We start from the raw sequence: 18946 nt of genomic DNA, 5'->3' as shown, positions 1-18946 counted from the left end.
AAAAGGAGACAGTTTCTTCCCACTCCACGCTGGATGAGAAGTAAACTTGTACTAAGAGAGGGAGTCACCATAAATGAGCGTACCTTCTTAAAGGGGGCCATTCATTTGTTCCCTCCCTCGCTCGCTGCCTCACTACGTTTTCCTTTTTTGGGCTCTGCTTTCATTCTGCGCGAACCCACGCTGGACTACTCATGTGAGAGCTTGTTTTCAAAGCTACAGGAGTTTGACAAGAGTGTCTTGTCAAGAAAGGTACTGCCTGGACCTTGGTGGTGTTTCTATTCAACAATGTGTGTGTAAGTGTCACCTTGACTTCTGTCTGAACACGCTGGGATTACTGTGTTATGTTGCTCCTCTTGCTCGTCTGGGATGTAGGAACGTCTTCGGTTTTTAAATGGCTCGTCTTGCATCGCCTTGGGGGGATGCGTACATGCCTGCTTTTTAGGGGTGTGAGTACAAGTTAATTGGGCTGTGCGTGCTAATTGTGTGTATTGTAGGATTCCATTGAAACATGCGGTAACATGAGCAGAGAAGGGAGACTTGCCAGGTTTGACTCACTGGATTAGGCTCTTGACAAGGAACTGCAGGTTTCTCTTGCGGACAGATGAGGTAAACGTAGGTGAGAGTGTATGAGATCACCGCAAATTGAACACAAACACGCGTCCCTTAAACACACATGTACCTGAAAAAGTCACCATTTTATAGATCCTTCTGCAAAGGTTGGCATGACTGAGTAAGATTAGGATGATTTTCATGAAGCGTGATGGAGCGGTAAATCCTGAGGGGGCTGAAATTATTTCATTTCTCAGGTAATTTTATATTAATACTTAATTTGGCATCAGTGGAGGCCTGCCTGAGCAGAATTTAAAGCTGCTGGCAGGAATGAGCCCAATGGGAAAACCTTAAAGCAACACTATGTACAGTAAAAGTTTCAGCTAAAATAATATTGTTAGACTGTATTTTGATGATACACTGACTTAAAATAAGAATGTTTCTGTCATTGGTAAAAGCAACTGCAGATCAGCTACTTTAGTTGCCTATAGTATCAGTGGACCGGCCAGGACAGCTCTCATGTTGTGTTAGCACTAACGTCAATGCTCCTGTTGCTTATTCCAAGACATGCTATCAACGTTGTCACGGATTCTCTTAGTGTTTAGAATAGGCTTTACACGATCAGGATTTTTGGGGCCGATCAGCGAGTTTAAAAAAACGAAAACTGATCACCGATCCGATCACATGATAGAGGAATGTGTCTATTTAAATGACCTATTCATTTACTGTATGTACTTGTGCAACGAATAGCTCAAAAAATTCTATTTACAATAAATAATCTTTGTTCCTCTATTTATGCCAGTGAGGCATAGTGACAGACAGAACAAATGAATGGTCTTCTATTAGATGGCAGGAAGTAAATACATGAATTAATGTATCCACTTTTTGTGACATTTTTGTTTGTTGGTGTGCCGTGAGATTTTTCAATTGTTAAATATGTTCCTTGGCTCCATAAAGGTTGGAAATCACTGCTCTAGTCAGATTGTGTATTCTAATCAGTCAGGTCAAACCAACATTACAACATGACACAAATAATGGGTGCTAACTTACTGTAATTAAATTACTTTATTGTAATTAAATAACTTCACCCTCACCGAAACTTTAGAGCATGATTCGAGAGAACGGCAGCAAGTTTACGTCCAACCGTTTGTGCTAGCAGTAGCTTACTAGGCTACATAACGTTTTGTTGCCTGCTTGCCAGCCGTATCGTATTCAAAGTATGTGAACATACCTCAAGCAAGCCTTAAACGAACATCCTCCCCTGTCCTGAGCACCGGTGACCACCAACACACGTCCCCATTTCGTTTTTATAATACAGTCGGCGCGATCCACTCTTGTTGTCGTCGCCACGGTAACGAGTCGCATTTGAGTTGACAAGATAAAGCCCACTGATCATAAAAAACGGGATGCGGTGATATCGGAATACAATATTTTATTGCAGTCGTCTGACAGTGCAATCGTGAAAGAGCAAATTCGCCTTGTAGTCTCATCTGGACATGACATGTTGTCTGTCTCAGACGTGTTGTCTGTTCCACACCGCCGACATGTTTTTTTTTTTCCCAAAAAACTTTATTGACCGTCAGATATTTACAGGTCTATGTCAAAAGACACGTGACAAGGCTAAAAATAAACTAGCTTTTGGATTCAAATATACTGTGCATGATGGCGACGCGGCGTAAATGTCTTTTGCGGCGCCGTTCGGATCGGCGAATTATGACATTAAAGCCGATCAGCATAAAATGCTAATTATCGGCTGATACCGATAAGGCCGATAATAAGTCGGTGTGACGTCTAGTTTAGAATAGCAGAACCAGATACAACAAGGGACTCTTTCTGGTACCGAATCAGTCTGTTTTTTTAAGTGTGCCTAGGTTATACCTTCTGGGTGACCACTCATACTTGCTTATTGCTTGAGGAGTTTTGTCAATGTAACATTTGAGCAAATACGGCTATAAATAACAAAAATTAACATGTTAGCTTACCCTGTCGCCATGCCTTAGTTCTGGATGCCACAGTATTATACTCCAATCTACACTTTGCTGCATTGGTTTGTTTCTTGCTGCCCTCAGTCTCCTCTTGGTTTTATTTTGTCTCCTGTCGAACAATCACATGCTGAAAAGTCAAACAGGACACCCGTTCTCCTCCATTGTTGTTTGCTGGCGTGACTTGTTCGGTCGGCATCATGCGTTCAGTGCGGCGTGGTTTTCCCAGTTTCCTGCCGTGATGTTTTGGGCTGACAACAGTGGAAGCGCATTATGCATCTTTCCAGTTGTTTAAATTCTTTGCAATCCCACGTGTTTTTCCGAAGAAACTTTAAGTAAAAACTCGTCATCCCTTGTAAACAGGGCCCGTGAAGAAAGAGGTCATATCCTGTACGGTAAACTAAAACAAAAAAAAAAAAAAAAAAAAAGGTCTGATTGGCTACCAAATAGTGTCTGTTGTTAACACATGGCTCTCTTTCGGTGACACCTCTACACCTTCCCCTAACCATGAGCCAGGTTTCCCTCCAGTTGACTCTGTGTCTGTTCAGCGCACACTATTGCAAGTCCTGGTTCTTCCCTAACCACACGGGATGCTTTGTTAGTAATTTATGAATTAGTCTGTGGTTTAGGTTACGAAAAGAGAAGGCAGGCCAGACAAGAACAGGAAAAAACAGTCAACTTGATGAGCACATTTTGATGTACTGAATGAAAAATGTATGTTTATTATTTTAGATTAGCTCTCGCGACGTCCTTCAGAGATTAAAAGAGATATTGACATAACAGTTGAGAATTGTGCTTATACCATTTTCCTTCTCTACTGTCCACACACAGACACACACAGATGTGATCCCGGGCTATGATAATAGCATATAAATCTACGTCTGGCCAATAGATAAGACTGACTTCTCAGTCGTGAAAACAAAAAACTGTAAGTGACGAAAGCCAGTCCGTTATTTTTATCACTCAGCACAGCTCCATAGATTAACTGTAGGCTATATCCATTCGAGTACTTCTTCAAAAGTATATTTGCGTATGCATTTGTTGTTGTTGTTTTTTTGTCCACTAGAAAACTGTGTAAACTCAAAAATGGCTTTTATGGAAAGTACAGTGTGAGGACTTTTCAAACGCAATGCATTGAATGTTTATAGGTATTGTTGGCTTGTCTCTTTTATGCCTCATAGTTATCATCACATTTTTACATATTTTATTAGCTTTTGCTTTTTTTTAATACAGTGTTATATTTAGACATAACGTCACCATCCCTCCACCCCCATTTACGTATTGCTTTGGCATGGACTTGACAGCTGGCAAAGTAACATTTTACACCTGAGTGCGGGGAAAATAGTATCGACTGTAACTGTTAAATATCCATGTATGGCTAGCTGTTACCACCCCTTTCTTGCATTACCCTCACATTTTTATCGCTTATTCCATCATCATCCAGTTGCAGCTTTTCATTCTTTGTCATCAAATAGCTTTATTTACTCTAGCAAGTCGGAGTAGAACCTGGCACTCGACTAAGCATAGCTCCGTCTGCTCAGACCAGCTTTTCTCTACTTTTTTATTGGATTAAAAAAAAAAAAATCTTTCTCATGATTCCATTTTTATGTTTTCCCAAACTCAGCATGCATTCATGAAAGTCTTTCTTAAGACCCTTTCTTTTTCTCTAAAAATACTCCATGTTGAAGTTATAGGGTAAGTGGGAGGAGGGTGGGGTGGGGGTGGGGGGGGTCGACTGATGGCCAAAACAGATGTATCCACCCCAGAAAATCTTTCTGGGGGTGGTGGGGTTTTGTCTCCCGCCACCCTTCCCTGTCAGAGTGGCCTTAACTGCTACTCTCCTCTTTAACTTTGTGTCTGCGGACTTCACGACTCTTCCTTTTCATCAAAAATGGTCATCGTGGCTGTCAGTTACATTGCGTCTTCACATTGGAAGTACAATGAAATGGGGTTGGTTATAACAGTTTGGCACCGTTGCTAAACAACTCACGAATGCGCTAAGGTTTATACTCCTATTTCTTGTATATGTGTATTTGTAAATTATGAATGAGATGAATGTGATCGCCAATTTTTCAAGAGTAATAAATTAAGTTTTCAGGCCTCCTAACACTGTTGTCATCTGATGGTCAAAACAAAATCATTTTATTTATGTGTAAAGGTCTGTCCGCTGCGGACTTCATGCTTGACAGTAAGCGCTCGCTTTTTGAAACGGTGTGTTTTCCCTCCTATGATTTCCATGTTAATGCCCGACTAAATTGCGGGGGTTCCAGTAACTATACAGAGTCATGCATCTCCCAGTAAGGTCTGAAGAGGTGAAAGTCATGGATCCTGCTGGATTCAGGGGGTCAGCGAGGTGAGGGTGAGGAAACACGAAGAGGGTCGTGCTCATAGGAGGATGCATGATGCATGAAAAGCACACGTGCACCGTTGTGGTTACGCTGATACATAAAAGTAAAATTAATCATCCACGTAATTGATAGATAGGCTTTATAATTTAACGGTTTTTATGAACCCAAAAGAGATACACTGGTTGTAAGATGAAGAGAGTTTAGGGTTAGATCAACAAAGCAGTCAGCTTTCATCAGAAATCCTATAACAATTTAAAGGCCACATTGAAGGATGAAAGGCTGTAAGTTGAATGAAAACGCAAAGACAATTTGAGGAGTTTCTTTATTTATTTATTTATTTATTTGAGTCTACCAGTAAAACATTTTGGGTCATGTGGCTTTTTATTTTAAAATGAGCACACATGCCTATTGATGGCTGCAGATTTTGCAATGCATTGAGAACGATAAACTGCAGATGTTTGACGGGCATTCTGCTTGCTCGGAAGGAGACTTTCTGCTGTGTGGAATTGTAACCTAGTATAAGTCAATTTGAAGTTATTTACATAACTCTTTTTAAAACATACAGTTATACCAGACAGTTTGGCTTCATACAACTCCGTGCGGAAATTTGTGGTCTAGAGTAAATAATTTTTTATGGACAATGTTATGGAAGCTTCTTGAGAGAGTCAGATTTAGGGCCAGTAATATCTTTACCATCAACTCAATATTTTTATCATATTTGAGATCAGAAGGCAGATCAGCAGGGACTAAGCTGCTAAAACCAGCGGCCATCTTTTTCCCTACTGTCAATGAATCTGGTGCTGTGTAGTATGCTACTGAAAATGTAATGTGTTCTGATGACGTCTATAAAGTGCATTCCTTCACATCTTTGAACGATACAATCTGAGGATGGTGGTTTTATACTTTGGTGCCGTGTTGGCCATCAGGCCTGTGATTGAACCCTGGAGCTGCTCACATCAACAAATCAATTGCACCAATAATCTTCCCGTGTGCCTGATAGTTTCAATGTGAGATCATGTGACATGTTCCTCATTGCTAATGACAGGTAGGCCATGACAACAAACTGTGGTTGGACATTCAGATTAAAAACAAGGCAAAGCAAGCAAGCAAAGCAAAGCTTCCAGACAACAATCATGTATTAAAATCACGCATATTCCCTTTAAATGTTAAAGATGAGAATTTTCTTGCTATATTTTTTATGAGGCGTAAAGGTGGAAAAGGTTTTGAAATGAAAAATGCCAAAACAATAAAAGAAGCACCTTCATCGTAGAAAACCAGAATCCCATTTAAAATCATTTGTAAGGTAATGTTAAATGCAGCCAAATAAGCCCCTCAGGTCGCAAAATATTCACTCATCCAACAGGCTGCTGTACAGTAGCCTTTAATAGGCTGCTAGTCACTTGAGACGTGCTGGGTTTAAAATCTCCAAGGGAACTCCATCACTGTGATCTTTGGCCAGAAGCTTCTGATCTGGTCCCTTAACACCACGGCTGCCTCACTCTTCCTTTTCCTTCCAGCTGAGGATGAAAAGATGAAGGATGGAGCAAAAAAAAAAAAAAACAGAAAGGGAGTCACTCTCCCTTGCCTTCTATGGCATTTTGCTTTTTTCCTCCGCCCCCCCCTTTCCCCAGCAGGCCATCTGTTTCCTGCTTGCAACCTGATACCCAAGAGGTTTCTGCTACTCATGAGGTGTGCTGTGAGGGTTGCCATGTTGCTGCGACTCTGCGATGGTCATCTATGTTAGTAGATGCTCGGCCATGTGCTCTGATGTCACGTGAATGTGATGGAGTAAACAAGGAATACTTGGTGTGTATCATACATTCAGACTGTTTACCTGATGTGGTTTTGGATTGGATTATAGCTCTGAAAGGTAACCCTTGATATGACTTGATATGACTGTGGGGTTCTTACCATTACATTCTTAAATTTAGTTTTCACAGGCAAGTGGCAATTTTCTCTCCACCATTCAGTGGTCAACAGTGTGCCAAGACAAATGCAATCTTTACCCAACAAAAGGGTGATGAAAAGTGGCACTGTAGTATCTGGGACTTTTTGCAATCGTAACACAAAAAAATATTTAACTTAAAGAGAAAATAATGTAATACACAGCAGCCAAGAATGGAAAGACATGCTTAAAAAGACATCCAATCTGTCAAACATGCCTTCTTGGCAAGTGCTGGGTTATTGTTCCAGTGTAATGAGAGACCTGCTATTGATTTGATACATGACCAATCCCCCTCCGAAAGAATGTTCTACTGCTTTTCTTCTGTTTATTTGATGTGTTGTAAGGCTTACTATTACATCATAACAGGCATCCCAATTAGGTTGTTAATCAGTTGCACCATGAGAACAGTGGTTGTTTAGTCAGCGCGACAATTGCACTTGTGTACTCTCGAGTGATGAGGTTTATATTTGGATATTGGCTTTTGGCCATTAAAAACATGCTAGGATAGCAGCCTAAACGAGCCTGGATGAGCCCTGCATTTCTTTTTTGCTTCGGCAAGACAGTGACGGAGGAAAACATACAGTAAGCTGACTAGTCACCTTTAGTTTTCAGACCCCTTGGTTTTATTTTATTTCTAGCTTAGCCCCATTAGATAAGAATTTTCCATCCTTCTAATGCCCACGGCAGACCTCTTTCTCTGGCAGTGTGTTTGTTTTCAAACAAATTCTATTGTAACATTTACAAACTAAAGTAACGCCAGACTGCCTATTTGTTGGGGAGGCCGCTGTGCACCCCTAAACACATGCTCTCAGCCTGGGCCAAAGGATAACGATACCAATGAATATTATTTGTACCATGCTCATGCACTTTAACTTGATGCCATTTCCGTATGAAATTGATTTATAGCAGAAAAGCAAGGAGAGGTACAAATCTGGACTGAATGAAGGTAACCAAAATGATTTCTTCCCTGGTAAAAGTACAAAGGTGTCAGTGAGGTTTTAAGAATCCTCAAGACTGCAACCATGTGTTCCATTTGTGAGTGTCATATGTCTTTCATTCACCTAATAAAACGTCTTTGCAGAGTGATGATGTGAGATTTGCCTCCATAAAGGTCACCAGTTATTCATCAATGGGGTGGTCTTATCCCACCTTTACTTCACGCTCACATAAGAAAGAAAGAAAGAAAGAAAGACTGTACTGTATTTATCAGCCTCACTGAATAGGTTGGACTGTTTTTTTCTTTTTTTATTTGTCTGTTAGTAGCATTACGCCAAAACTACCAGATTGACTTTCACTGAACTCTGTTGAGAGTATGCCAAGAAAGAAGCCATTACATTTGGAAGCAGATCTGTAGCCGATAAACAAATAAATCCCCATGGAGGGCAAGTTGGGCTCCTGACAGGACTCCACAGCTCAGCAGACAAAGCACACACATGCTAGCTCTCAGCGCTCTGGTCAGTGGCAATAGAGTTTTGATTCTACGAACTCGAACAGTATGGGGAAACTGAGATTGATTTAGTTTAAGTTGTTAATGTAAAACTTAAGTAGCTGTAAGAAGAATTTCATAAGAAAAGTTACATAGCATACTGTTGGTTTGAGTTGGATTGGATTTTTCCATGAGCAAACTCTCTCAAAGTGGTGAGTTTTGCAAGAATATACATCACACTGAATACGCTGTTCATCAACTCTCTTCACCCTCCCTACCATACGTCTGCTGTCTCTGGCCTTGATCTACGTATCGGCAAGGTGTTCTGTGTAGTCTGTTTAAGTTAAGGTGTCAAGTGTCAGCCCGTGCACTAATATACACTTGTGTGAGTCTGTTTTGTGTCAGATGTGATTTGCTCCCCTGAAGGCATGCTCCCAGATCAAATTGCATTTACAAACTCAAATACACTAGAGACTTCTGCAGCACAAAAGTCATGAGTAGACATCAAAGGGTTTGCTGCCCATTTGTTTATCTTTGGCTTTTTGTGGCTTTTTTTTTGCAATACTCACATTTGAAGTCCCAAATATTGTCACTTTTGATAAAAGTTGAGACAGAAGCAGTATTGTATTTTTTTTTTTTTTATTTGTCACAGTGTTTGACTTTTTGCCCAAAAAAATGAGTGTGTGTGGCACACCAACCACATGACTCAACTTTGCCTTTTATTTGGTCAGTTAAATGTACTTTATTGTTGTTACATTTTAATCTTGACTGTAGTTACACTTGTGTAATAGTAAAGTTAGCTAAATGCTACTTTAAAAAGGTTATATGATAGTGACAGGAAGATAGGTAGGTAGGTAGGTACGTATGTAGATTAGACAGTAGACACCATACATTCATTAATTAAAAGGGGGATTTGTAAAAGTGCTCAAAGCTCTTCTTGCACACCTGATGATGACTTTGGGTTATTTGGGTTTCAGTTTTTCAATAGAATGATAAAGCGGCACGGTGGACAACTGGTTAGACCGTTTGCCTCACAGTTCTGAGGACCGGGGTTCAATCCCCGGTCCCGCCTGTGTGGAGTTTGCATGTTCTCCCCGTGCCTGCGTGGGTTCTCTCCGGGCACTCCGGTTTCCTCCCACATCCCAAAAACATGCATGGTAGGTTAATTGAAGACTCTAAATTGCCCGTAGGTGTGAATGTGAATGGTTGTTTGTTCCTGTGCCCTGCGATTGTCTGGCAACCAGTTCAGGGTGTACCCGCCTCCTGCCCGATGATAGCTGGGATAGGCTCCAGCACTCCCGCGACCCTAGTGAGGATAAGCGGCTCAGAAAATGGATGGATGGATAGAATGATAAAATGGCTGCATCTAGGCTGTTTCTCGCGAGTACCATCGTCTGCAAGCTTTCAATTCTGCTGCTAATAGCACCTTTTGAAATTAAGCATTTTATGGCCCAAGACTCAAACTGTTTGGAAAAAGTCAAAATTGCCGCCAGGAGCTAGCCACTTGATGCTCTTTTGTCTTACATTTTTCTTGTGGATGAAGCATCTTAAAGTCCAAAGTGGACCCAGAGGAGGAAGTCGAGGGGATATTTATCTTAAAGGCTTTTACAGCGGCGTCTGCAGCAGCCTGTGCATCAGTCACGCTTGTGTCTGTCTCCCTCACGCCTTCTCGCTCCACTCTTGGCCCCTCAGGCCACCGATCTGCATCTGTTGGGGCTCAAGCTGTTTTAAGACCATGGCTAAGTGGACAGGGTCAGAAGAAGAAGGAGGAGGAGGCGGAGACGGGACATGAAGTGGATTCCGTGCAATCAGTGTTGATAATGCCAAAGTGCCTGGTCCACAGGAGGCACTTCTAGAATGGAAAACAGCATTCTGCTATTTACAGTATGTTGCGTTTATACACAATAGCAGCATTTGTTCACCTATTTGTCCCTCTCATCTGTCCTCCATTCTCTTTCGAATGCTAACAGCTGTACTTTGTAGCCATCCATAAATAGCTATTTCCAGAGTTGGTTGTAACAATAGCCCCCAGCAGCGTGCTGTCAAAACTCAAATGAAAGGTTCCGACTCGTGTGAGACTTGGCATCGATCCTGTTTAGCTGAAACATTACCATGGCAGAAATTAAAGAGCACAAAAAAAAGCAGGTTTTGAATACACAGATGCATATTGTCATAGCCTAAATCTAGTTACTGTTAGTTTTCAACACATGAATACAGTGGAAGCTGAAAGTTGAATACCCCTAAAGTTGTACAATTCTCAATGCAACCAACATTTGTGGACGAACTCCGCCTCTCATAAATAACCGCTTCATACAACAAAGAGCATGTATGAATGGATATTTTGTCTTTTTTTGTTGTTGTTGTATTTTTTGTTACCGTGGCCTCTTGTAAAAGTAATTTTGGCCCTCTGTATGTTCCACATATCCTGAGGACTGACAATAAAATGCTACCATACCATGCATACAATTGAAAGCTAGAACTGCCATTAACATGTCACATGACATTTCTGCCTATGTAACTGAGAAAGAAAGGGTTTATGATTGCAGCAGCGTGACCGTAAACAAATGAATCCATTCTAAATTTGAATAAATTGGATATTGAAATCTTGCCCGAAGATGGCCGGGATAGGCTCCAGCACCCCAAGCGACCCTTGTGAGGATAAAGCGGTACAGACAATGGATGGATGGATATTGAAAGAAGTAAGTAAGAATATCCCAAGGTATTTATGATTTTCAGACTTAATAACGCCAAAAAAGAAGTACAAATAAGAACCCAGTTCTTGTAGTTGAGTGTCGTATTTTAAACAAAAGAAGGGGGGTTTTATGTAACTACGTGTATAAGTGGCATGTATCATCGTCATGATAAGGGTGATGACAGACCAACCCAGACCTCCCAATCATTACAAACCACAAATACTCCCCTGCAGTGTCAACATACGTGAGAAAGAAAGCATGCTTCCTTACTTGTATACGCGTTAATAACTCCCATATTTCATAGGGGATGTTTAGGGTGCATATGATGATGCTCAGACTGAATATCGACTGGTTAGGACTCCGACTAGGAGCTCATCTAATTACCCAACAATGACAGGGTGCAGACAAGGCTTTGGCAGACAAGCTTTAGGCTTTTACCAAAATGATAACGAAGGCCATTGTCAAATCATAGGGTAAAAATATGATACAGATGCTGCAGTGTTTAGTTCAAACCGCATCCTCTCAATTTAGGAACAATGGTTAATCTATTCCAGTCATCTGTGGTGTTTACGACAAGGCCAATCTGATATGGAGGGAGGCTTTAACACAGCGTGTGATTGACTGAGGTCACCCTAACCAGAGTCGCAGCATGAGCAGAGACACTGGTGCCATCGTAGCTTCAAAATGGGGTGGTGTCCCGCAGAGCTCAGTCCTAGGATTTCTGCTTTTCTCTCTATAGCCTTTGGCGAACATGATAATGTTAACATTGCATATCCTTTATATGTAGACAATGTACAATTCTCTGAAACAAATGGCAACATTGTGACTGCTAATTTTGTAATTTCTTTCAAAAATAAACAGCTCTTTGGCCACCATGAAATGTGTTGAGAATGAACTGCAGACATTTCTTTATCATGGGCACAAAAATAACATTACCGTGACCTTTTCAAACTATGATAAAAGTATAACTCTGCATCTGTGGAATCTTTGTTGCCATGCTCCTTGATTAGCGTTTTCATAAAAGCTGATTCTGTCAATGAGAAAATTTTTTCCAGTGACCAGAATTTTCCACATTTTGAATTGTGGTCTTGTTTTTTCCTTTTAAAAACTTGGTTTAGTTTCCAAGTGATATACCGTGTATCCTTGTTGGTTTATGGATTGTGGAAGATCTTACACAATCTGTTTGCTGCTCAGTTTGTTCAGAAATATAAAAATAAAAGAAATACAGCGATATCTTGGTTTACAAGTTCAATTCGTTCTGTGACTGAACTCAAAACTCAATTTACTCGTATCTGAAATTCATTTTCCCCATTGAAAGAACTGCACGGATGTTGTGCCATTCACTGCTGCCATCATCTAGTGGTGGCATATATGAAGGTTGCTCATACCTCAAATTTCAGTCCGCAATACAAAGCAAAAAATTGACCAAGCGACGACTCGTGAATCGGAAAACTTGTTAGTTGGTGCACTCGTAAGTCAAGGTCCCACTGTAATATGTTACATTGCCAATCTGCTGCCAACACTAAAGCTTTATTAACTCTCCAGTAATGTTTGAACTAACATTTTACTATTCTTGACTGTCATATACGACTAAAAGCTGGTTAACTGCTGATGATAGTAAAATAATAACTTTGATAACGAATGACAAAACGTGTAATGTCGCAAATGTGCTTCACCCATCCAACGTTTTTGTAATTGCCATACAAGTGTTAGAAGAAGTTAACCACCGTTAATGGTAAACGAATTAGTTGAGAAGTTTTGCCTTGAACTTGCTTGCAGACTGTCCCTGCCTTTCATGCTGAAGCCACAAAAAGTCCCACCACAACCTTTCCTCTCAACACCATGTCAGCGACAACAAATGACTGTTTTCACAAGATACTGCCATTTGATGGCCTCAGCAGTCAGCAGCATCCCGTCCATTACCTCATGAGTCTGATATGAAGGAGTGAGTTTAGGCGAGCGGCACAGTTTGATGAATCAGCGTTGGTCACATCCACGTTGACCCAGTGGGAGCGTTACATAGCGGCCAGGCTGAGCTGACTTTGACGGTCGGTTCGTCTCTCCCACATGGAGTCAATAAGGATGTGGAAATACAAACATGGCTGCTTTTAAAGGGCATGATCTATTTTGGAGTATAGCTCTTGCAGGGTCAAAAGTTAAACAAAATTGGCTTGAGAAAAAAAGCACAAATAGTTTCAGATAATGCTTTTTTTCTGGAATGACTTGCCTTATCACTAAGGTTTGCCAAAGTTGTTAACTGTATCAAAAAAAAATGACCTCAGGACTTGGACATTTAATCAGGCATCTGGCTCAACACCATGACTATTCTGTATTTTTATCATGTTTGAGTTGTCATTGAGTCCTGCTCCTCCATCTTATTTCCCCAGTTTTTGGTGTTGTTTCTATTAGTTTCTATTACTCAATGTTTGTATATTTGACTACTTTGCTGTCTTTATCCGCCCTTGTACTTTTACAAGCACTACAGGCGATGGACTAGACCCCGTTGTTCCCAGAAAATAGTAATTTTGCATCTTTCCAAGACGTTTCGGACAATTCTATGCTCGCAACTTTGTAGGAAAACACTTTAGGGGGGGAGGATTTTATTCTACATGCAATCACTGCTGAGCATGTTACATTTTGCTTACATGTACCACATTTTCACAGTATTGTAGCAGAACCCACTTCCTTGATTGCTGTTCTGCACTTCTACAACTTAAAATTCCCTCAAAAAAACTATTTTTGTCATCTCTCTGAGGCACCCCCAAGGCTCTCTGTTATTAATTTCCTGACATCAGTTTGACATCCGCATTCAAGTTCAATGGTACACGGAGATATTGTAAATCCTCACCTGAAAACAGTCAGAAAATCAGGTGTGACACAGGTCTTCTTCGGCACACCGGATCAGAGCACGCTAAAGTGGCACGGCACAGTAGTCGGGAATTACTTCCAAAGTATATCATGTATCATTATAGCCTCCACCTAAACCTCATAGCCTCATAAACCTACGGTAAAGAACACAGAAGTCATTAATTTACTGTACTAAACAATCAAAAAGCCTTTGACAATAAATTGTGTGCCTTCTTAATGGTCAATAAAGTATTATTGACCATTAAGTAGATAAGTAGGCTTATTTAATACCAGAATTAATGCAGTAGTATGAAAGAACATTTTATATTATTGTACCCCGTCTGTCTTTATGAGGTAGCTCCACAGCTGAGTGGTTTTGTCACTCATTGTTATGAGTGAACAGTGCGACTATTTCTGTCCACATCCATGTTAATGACGCCAACTGTGTGTGTGTGTGTGTGTGTGTGTGTGTGTGTGTGTGTGTGTGTGTGTGGTGTTTAGGGAGTGTTTCGAAAACAGCTGAGCTTTTTGGACAACTGATGATCACGGCAAAGTGAGCGCTATTAAGTTTAGAGCTCATGCTGTGTGTGTGTGTTTGTGTGCGTGTGTGTGTGTGCGCGCGCACATTGTTTTAGTTTGTCTATGACCACGGCGAGGTCTGTATAACTGTGAAAGTAAATACTGCATTTTGTGAATAGAGGGAGACAGCATAACATTGCCTTGACAGAATGTTTTTAGATTGACCCGTACTCTTACTTAGTTTGTGTATTTGTTGTAAAATACTGGTTGGACTTGATAGGATCCGATTCATGCGCCAAGGCATTTTTTTTTAACACTCTCTATCTTTAAAACTTCAGGGATTCTCTCTACTGTACATGGGGGGAAAAAACCAAGAACCACATTGGTTTTGAATTATATGCCTGACATCCAAGATCCCATCAGAATGTTTATCACCTCTTAAAGAGTCAAAATTGTCTTTACTGAAGGATATACGGTGTACCCTCGCTGTTCACGGGGAAGAGGGACCGACCCCCATCGCAAATAGCGAATTTCCATGAATACTTCATGCTCTCCTAAAAGTAAAGTAAACCCTACATATACCAAACTATGATCCCATAACACTTTTATAGCATTATTTACTCAATCCCAGTGGGTACCAGGCACCTATTAGGTGTAAGGAATTTGTTAGGGTGGAGGCCTTTATTTGTGCAAAAGCTTTTTTATAATTACATCAAACATATTTTTAAGCATTTTTCAGACAATAACAAACACTGAAGTAATAGATACTGCATTACAGTATGCGCATGTAATATCATCTGACTCTGAAGGATTAGATTTTTGTCGCCTACTAATGCTTTTATTTATTTATGTATTTATTTTTGACTCTGCGAATTGTCAATGTTTGGCCACTTTTTCTCCATAATACTCCGTACAGCAAACAGCCATGTTTGTTTGTTTTTAACTAATTCGTAAACTTCATCTTTACAGATGCCACGTCTAATCTACAATTGGACTGTGTATTGGCTAAAACAACATGAGGTTATCAGTCAGAGCAAGGCTAATTTCCAGCCCCCTTTTATTATTTTCTTGAGGTATTTGGATGCAGCGCTTGTTTGTTTCAAGTGGATTGCAATATTAGTCGTTCGAACTGCTCTAAGTGCTAGAGGACTCTGCATCTTTTTGCACAATTGTTTTTTGTCAATGTCTTTATGTCCCCAAAGTGTTTTGTAAATTGACTGTTTGTTGTACTAGAGCGGCTCCAACTACCGGAGACAAATTCCTTGTGTGTTTTGGACATACTTGGCAAATAAAGATGATTCTGATTCTGATTCTGATGATTTTGACCTGTGACCTGTATAGGATAGACTGAGTTTTTGAGCCAACAGACAAAACTTGCTTGTCTCATCCCTTTTTTTTTCTTTTTTTTTTTTGCTCAGGGTTTTCGGTGATTCTTATTCATGCATTTCCAAATAATCACCGTCAATAACTTCCTAGCATAGCTAGCTTCCTGCCAACAGCCTCAGATCATTTCCTGCCAGAGCCTTCTGGGTGAATTAAGGGCTTCACTCAATGGCAGCTGGAACATTCTAATTGTGGCTTTTTTTTAAATATTGAATTTCCTCTTACTATACATTTACATTGGAGTGTCTGTGAATGTTTTTATAACCATGCTATGAGATGTTCTGTATCTGCTGGTTCTAACTTTGTAGGCATACATTATGCAGTTTCTGTGGGCTGAAGTAGACAAAGCAATGTTTCCATGGTCACATGAAAATGGAAATAGATTGTTTATGATGCATGGCTGTTGTGAAGATGGCGAATAAATTAGAAACATTTAGAGCACAGTTAAAAAAAAACAGTGTGGATGTTCAAAACCACTAGACCAGTATGCTCTTGCTATACATTCCATCTTCCACTGTGCAAGTATATATACATGAATATGAAATTACACTGGAGTTGTTTGTCCTCTCAAGACTAAATTGAACAGACATTATCTTCTGTGTTTGAAGACAACAATGAAACGGGTGTTAATCCTAGCCCCTGACACGCATACTTTCAGTCTATTTATTTTAATGAAGTCAAAAGCCCTGCTTTCACAATGTGCTGTTTATGCCTCCGCTTGGCTGAGGTCATTTTGTGATGCCAATTGTTGAGTGTGGGTTGGACAAAAACAAGACAAATATCAAATAAAATCCTGTTAGTCAAGTGTGTCCATTAATGATGTCAACCGTGTGTGTTTGTGTGTGTGTGAGCAGTTGAACTTCACTATTATAGTTTAAATAGGCACTGCCTAGAAACCAGATGTTCCATTTGTATACCAACATTATTGTCTGAATGCACTTTTATGTGACAACGACATTAACTTCAAATTACAATGAAGTAAAACAAAGAAAAGTGTGACACCGACCGTAGAACTTGAATTTATTGTGGACGTACAGTAGCACAGTGAAAAGTGGCACACATGACTGTTTCCTGGCTGTTCAGTACAATACAGCTTAAGTGGCAGTATGGCCACATGAAAACATAATGTATTAAAAAACAGACTGTATTTATAGCCTCCGAAAGAAAAATGCTAGACTGGGCCTTAAAACATTACCATGTAAAGTGTGTTCCATGCAGTCCATTATCGGGCACATTGATCATGCAACTCAGAACGCACGTTGAGGCCCCAGTCCGTTCCCCACGGCTGGGGTACCCTGTGCTTCGCCGGGCTTCTATGTTATTTGTAAATAGTTGTAGTAAAGCAAGCTAAACATTGCTCTTTACTGGCATTTGTTCCTGCCCATATTGTTATGAGTGTGTGTGCCTTAGCTATACGTCAGGCTGGGTTGGTAAGTATATATGGTATACCCTGACTGTCCCTCGTCTTCCTTGTACGACTCAATAGCACCACAATATTATACGGAGAAGAAGAAGTTACGTGATTTCCTGAGTATATTGTTAAATCGCATAGCTCTAGTAGGCATACTTTAAAAAAATAAAAAATAAAAAAAATAATGACATTAAATAAACAGTTATTAACACTGTATTCTACAATTGTTTTTAAAATAATCTTAGGCCTAATTTTCATACCCAAACATTTTCTTGCCATTAGTGATTTTCTTTGCTCCAAGAAAGAGTAAATGTCATTGTCTGTGTTTTGGTTTGGGTTGTGTGTCAACCTTCTACCTTGTGTCGACCAATGTGTGTCGACCAATCAGCTCTCTCCAGCCACTCGTGTCTTGTCCAGGTGTTCCTAGTTGTCTCGTCAATCTGTTAGTATTTAGTTCCCTGGTTTCTTTCAGTTCTTGTCGGTTCATTGTCATTGCAGTATGTCATTGTCAGGTGTCCTTGTCTCTGTATGTGCCACGTCTTAGTTACCAGTCATGTTTTGTTTCCATTTTTGGTTTATTCAAGTGTTTGTTTGTTACTTTGGTTATCTTTTGTGGGACTTTGTTAAGTTTGCTTTATCCATGTTCCTTGTTTGCCCTTTTTTTGGAAATCAAATCAAATTTTTTGAGACTCCTTCACTCCTGCCCTGCCTCTGTGCTTCCCTGCACTTGGGTCCTCCACATTTTTGCCTTGCCTTCCTCGCCTTCAAATAACCTAACCGTGACAGTAAACTCCATATGAAGGTCGCAATCATGGCAAAAATATCTGTCTATTGACATCAATTTTACACCAAATATCACCACCAGGTTAGTGTACTCATCTGGACGGACGTTTGTTTAGTTTGTTGGCCCTGGTCTGATCTCATTTTGGATTTAGCGTGGTTTAATATTTCACTATATCCCCCCTGGCTTACAGGGGCTTTGTCACAACTGCACTGGTCAGCATATGGGCAACAAAACACACACACACACACACACACACACACTTTGGCTCGGGAAAAGAGCCATAGTGAACACAAAGCTGAGCCCTGCCAGTGTAAACATGGGCCATTGTTCTGAACACTCTTTTCCCGCCTAGTATCTTCCCGCCAAGCGACCATTCAAAGCTTTTGCCACCAAGTGGGGTGTCTCGTTTCCATGAAGCGGTATAGTAACACCACTGACTCACAACCACTGTGCCGCGGCACACCAGTGTGTGCCGTGAGAGCTCATCAGGTGTGCAGTAGGAAATTATCTAATTTCACTTTTTTGGTCCAAAGAGTATTATTACATCTATCCCACTGACATATAGTGGCAGGCAGAACAATGCAATACTCTGAGTATTGCATTGATGAAGTTTGGTGGTAAGTTTTGGTGGTACATTTGGTGGTAAGCTGAGAGGACAGATCATAATTATTTCAGTATATATATTGTTTTAACATTTTTGTTTAGTCGTGTGCGGTGAGATTTTTCTAATGCAAAAAAAGCGCCTCGGACAAATAAATGTTAGGAAACATTGCGGTACACTATTGTTTCGAACAGTAAGGCCTGATCTTGTTTAGCTCAAACGGTAGCTGCGTCAGCAACATTAATAATGTGACACAGCAAGATGACACGGTGTATCCTACCAATTAATTCCACAAAGGATAACATTATACAACATCCATCATTTTCAGTTTTCTGTGTCTGTATAACACAAAAAGACGAGCCTTGTTTGAGAAAAGGCCCATTTTAGATAATGTACCACAAGGCAGGGATCTCAGAAGAGTAATAACACATTATAACTGAGGTCGCACAGTTAAAGAA

At 40.4% G+C, this 18946-nt stretch overlaps 1 protein-coding gene across 2 annotated transcripts in view; it reads left to right on the top strand.

The window, feature by feature from the left end:
• Positions 1 to 18946, top strand: part of LOC133416880 (protein eva-1 homolog A) — a 64870-nt gene that overhangs the window by 36342 nt on the left and 9582 nt on the right. The window contains exon 1 of one of the 2 annotated variants that reach the window (XM_061704176.1): positions 163 to 293. The exons of the other annotated variant lie outside the window; for it this stretch is intronic. The gene's annotated coding sequence lies outside the window, so the exon portion shown is untranslated. Of the gene's footprint in view, positions 1 to 162; positions 294 to 18946 lie in introns of those variants that run through there. 2 annotated transcript variants of the gene reach the window in all.

This window comes from Phycodurus eques, chromosome 18, assembly GCF_024500275.1.
Source record: "Phycodurus eques isolate BA_2022a chromosome 18, UOR_Pequ_1.1, whole genome shotgun sequence".
NCBI lineage: Eukaryota > Metazoa > Chordata > Actinopteri > Syngnathiformes > Syngnathidae > Phycodurus > Phycodurus eques.
Note: the sequence above shows the minus strand (reverse complement) of the source record. Positions and strands in the feature narration are given on the sequence as shown.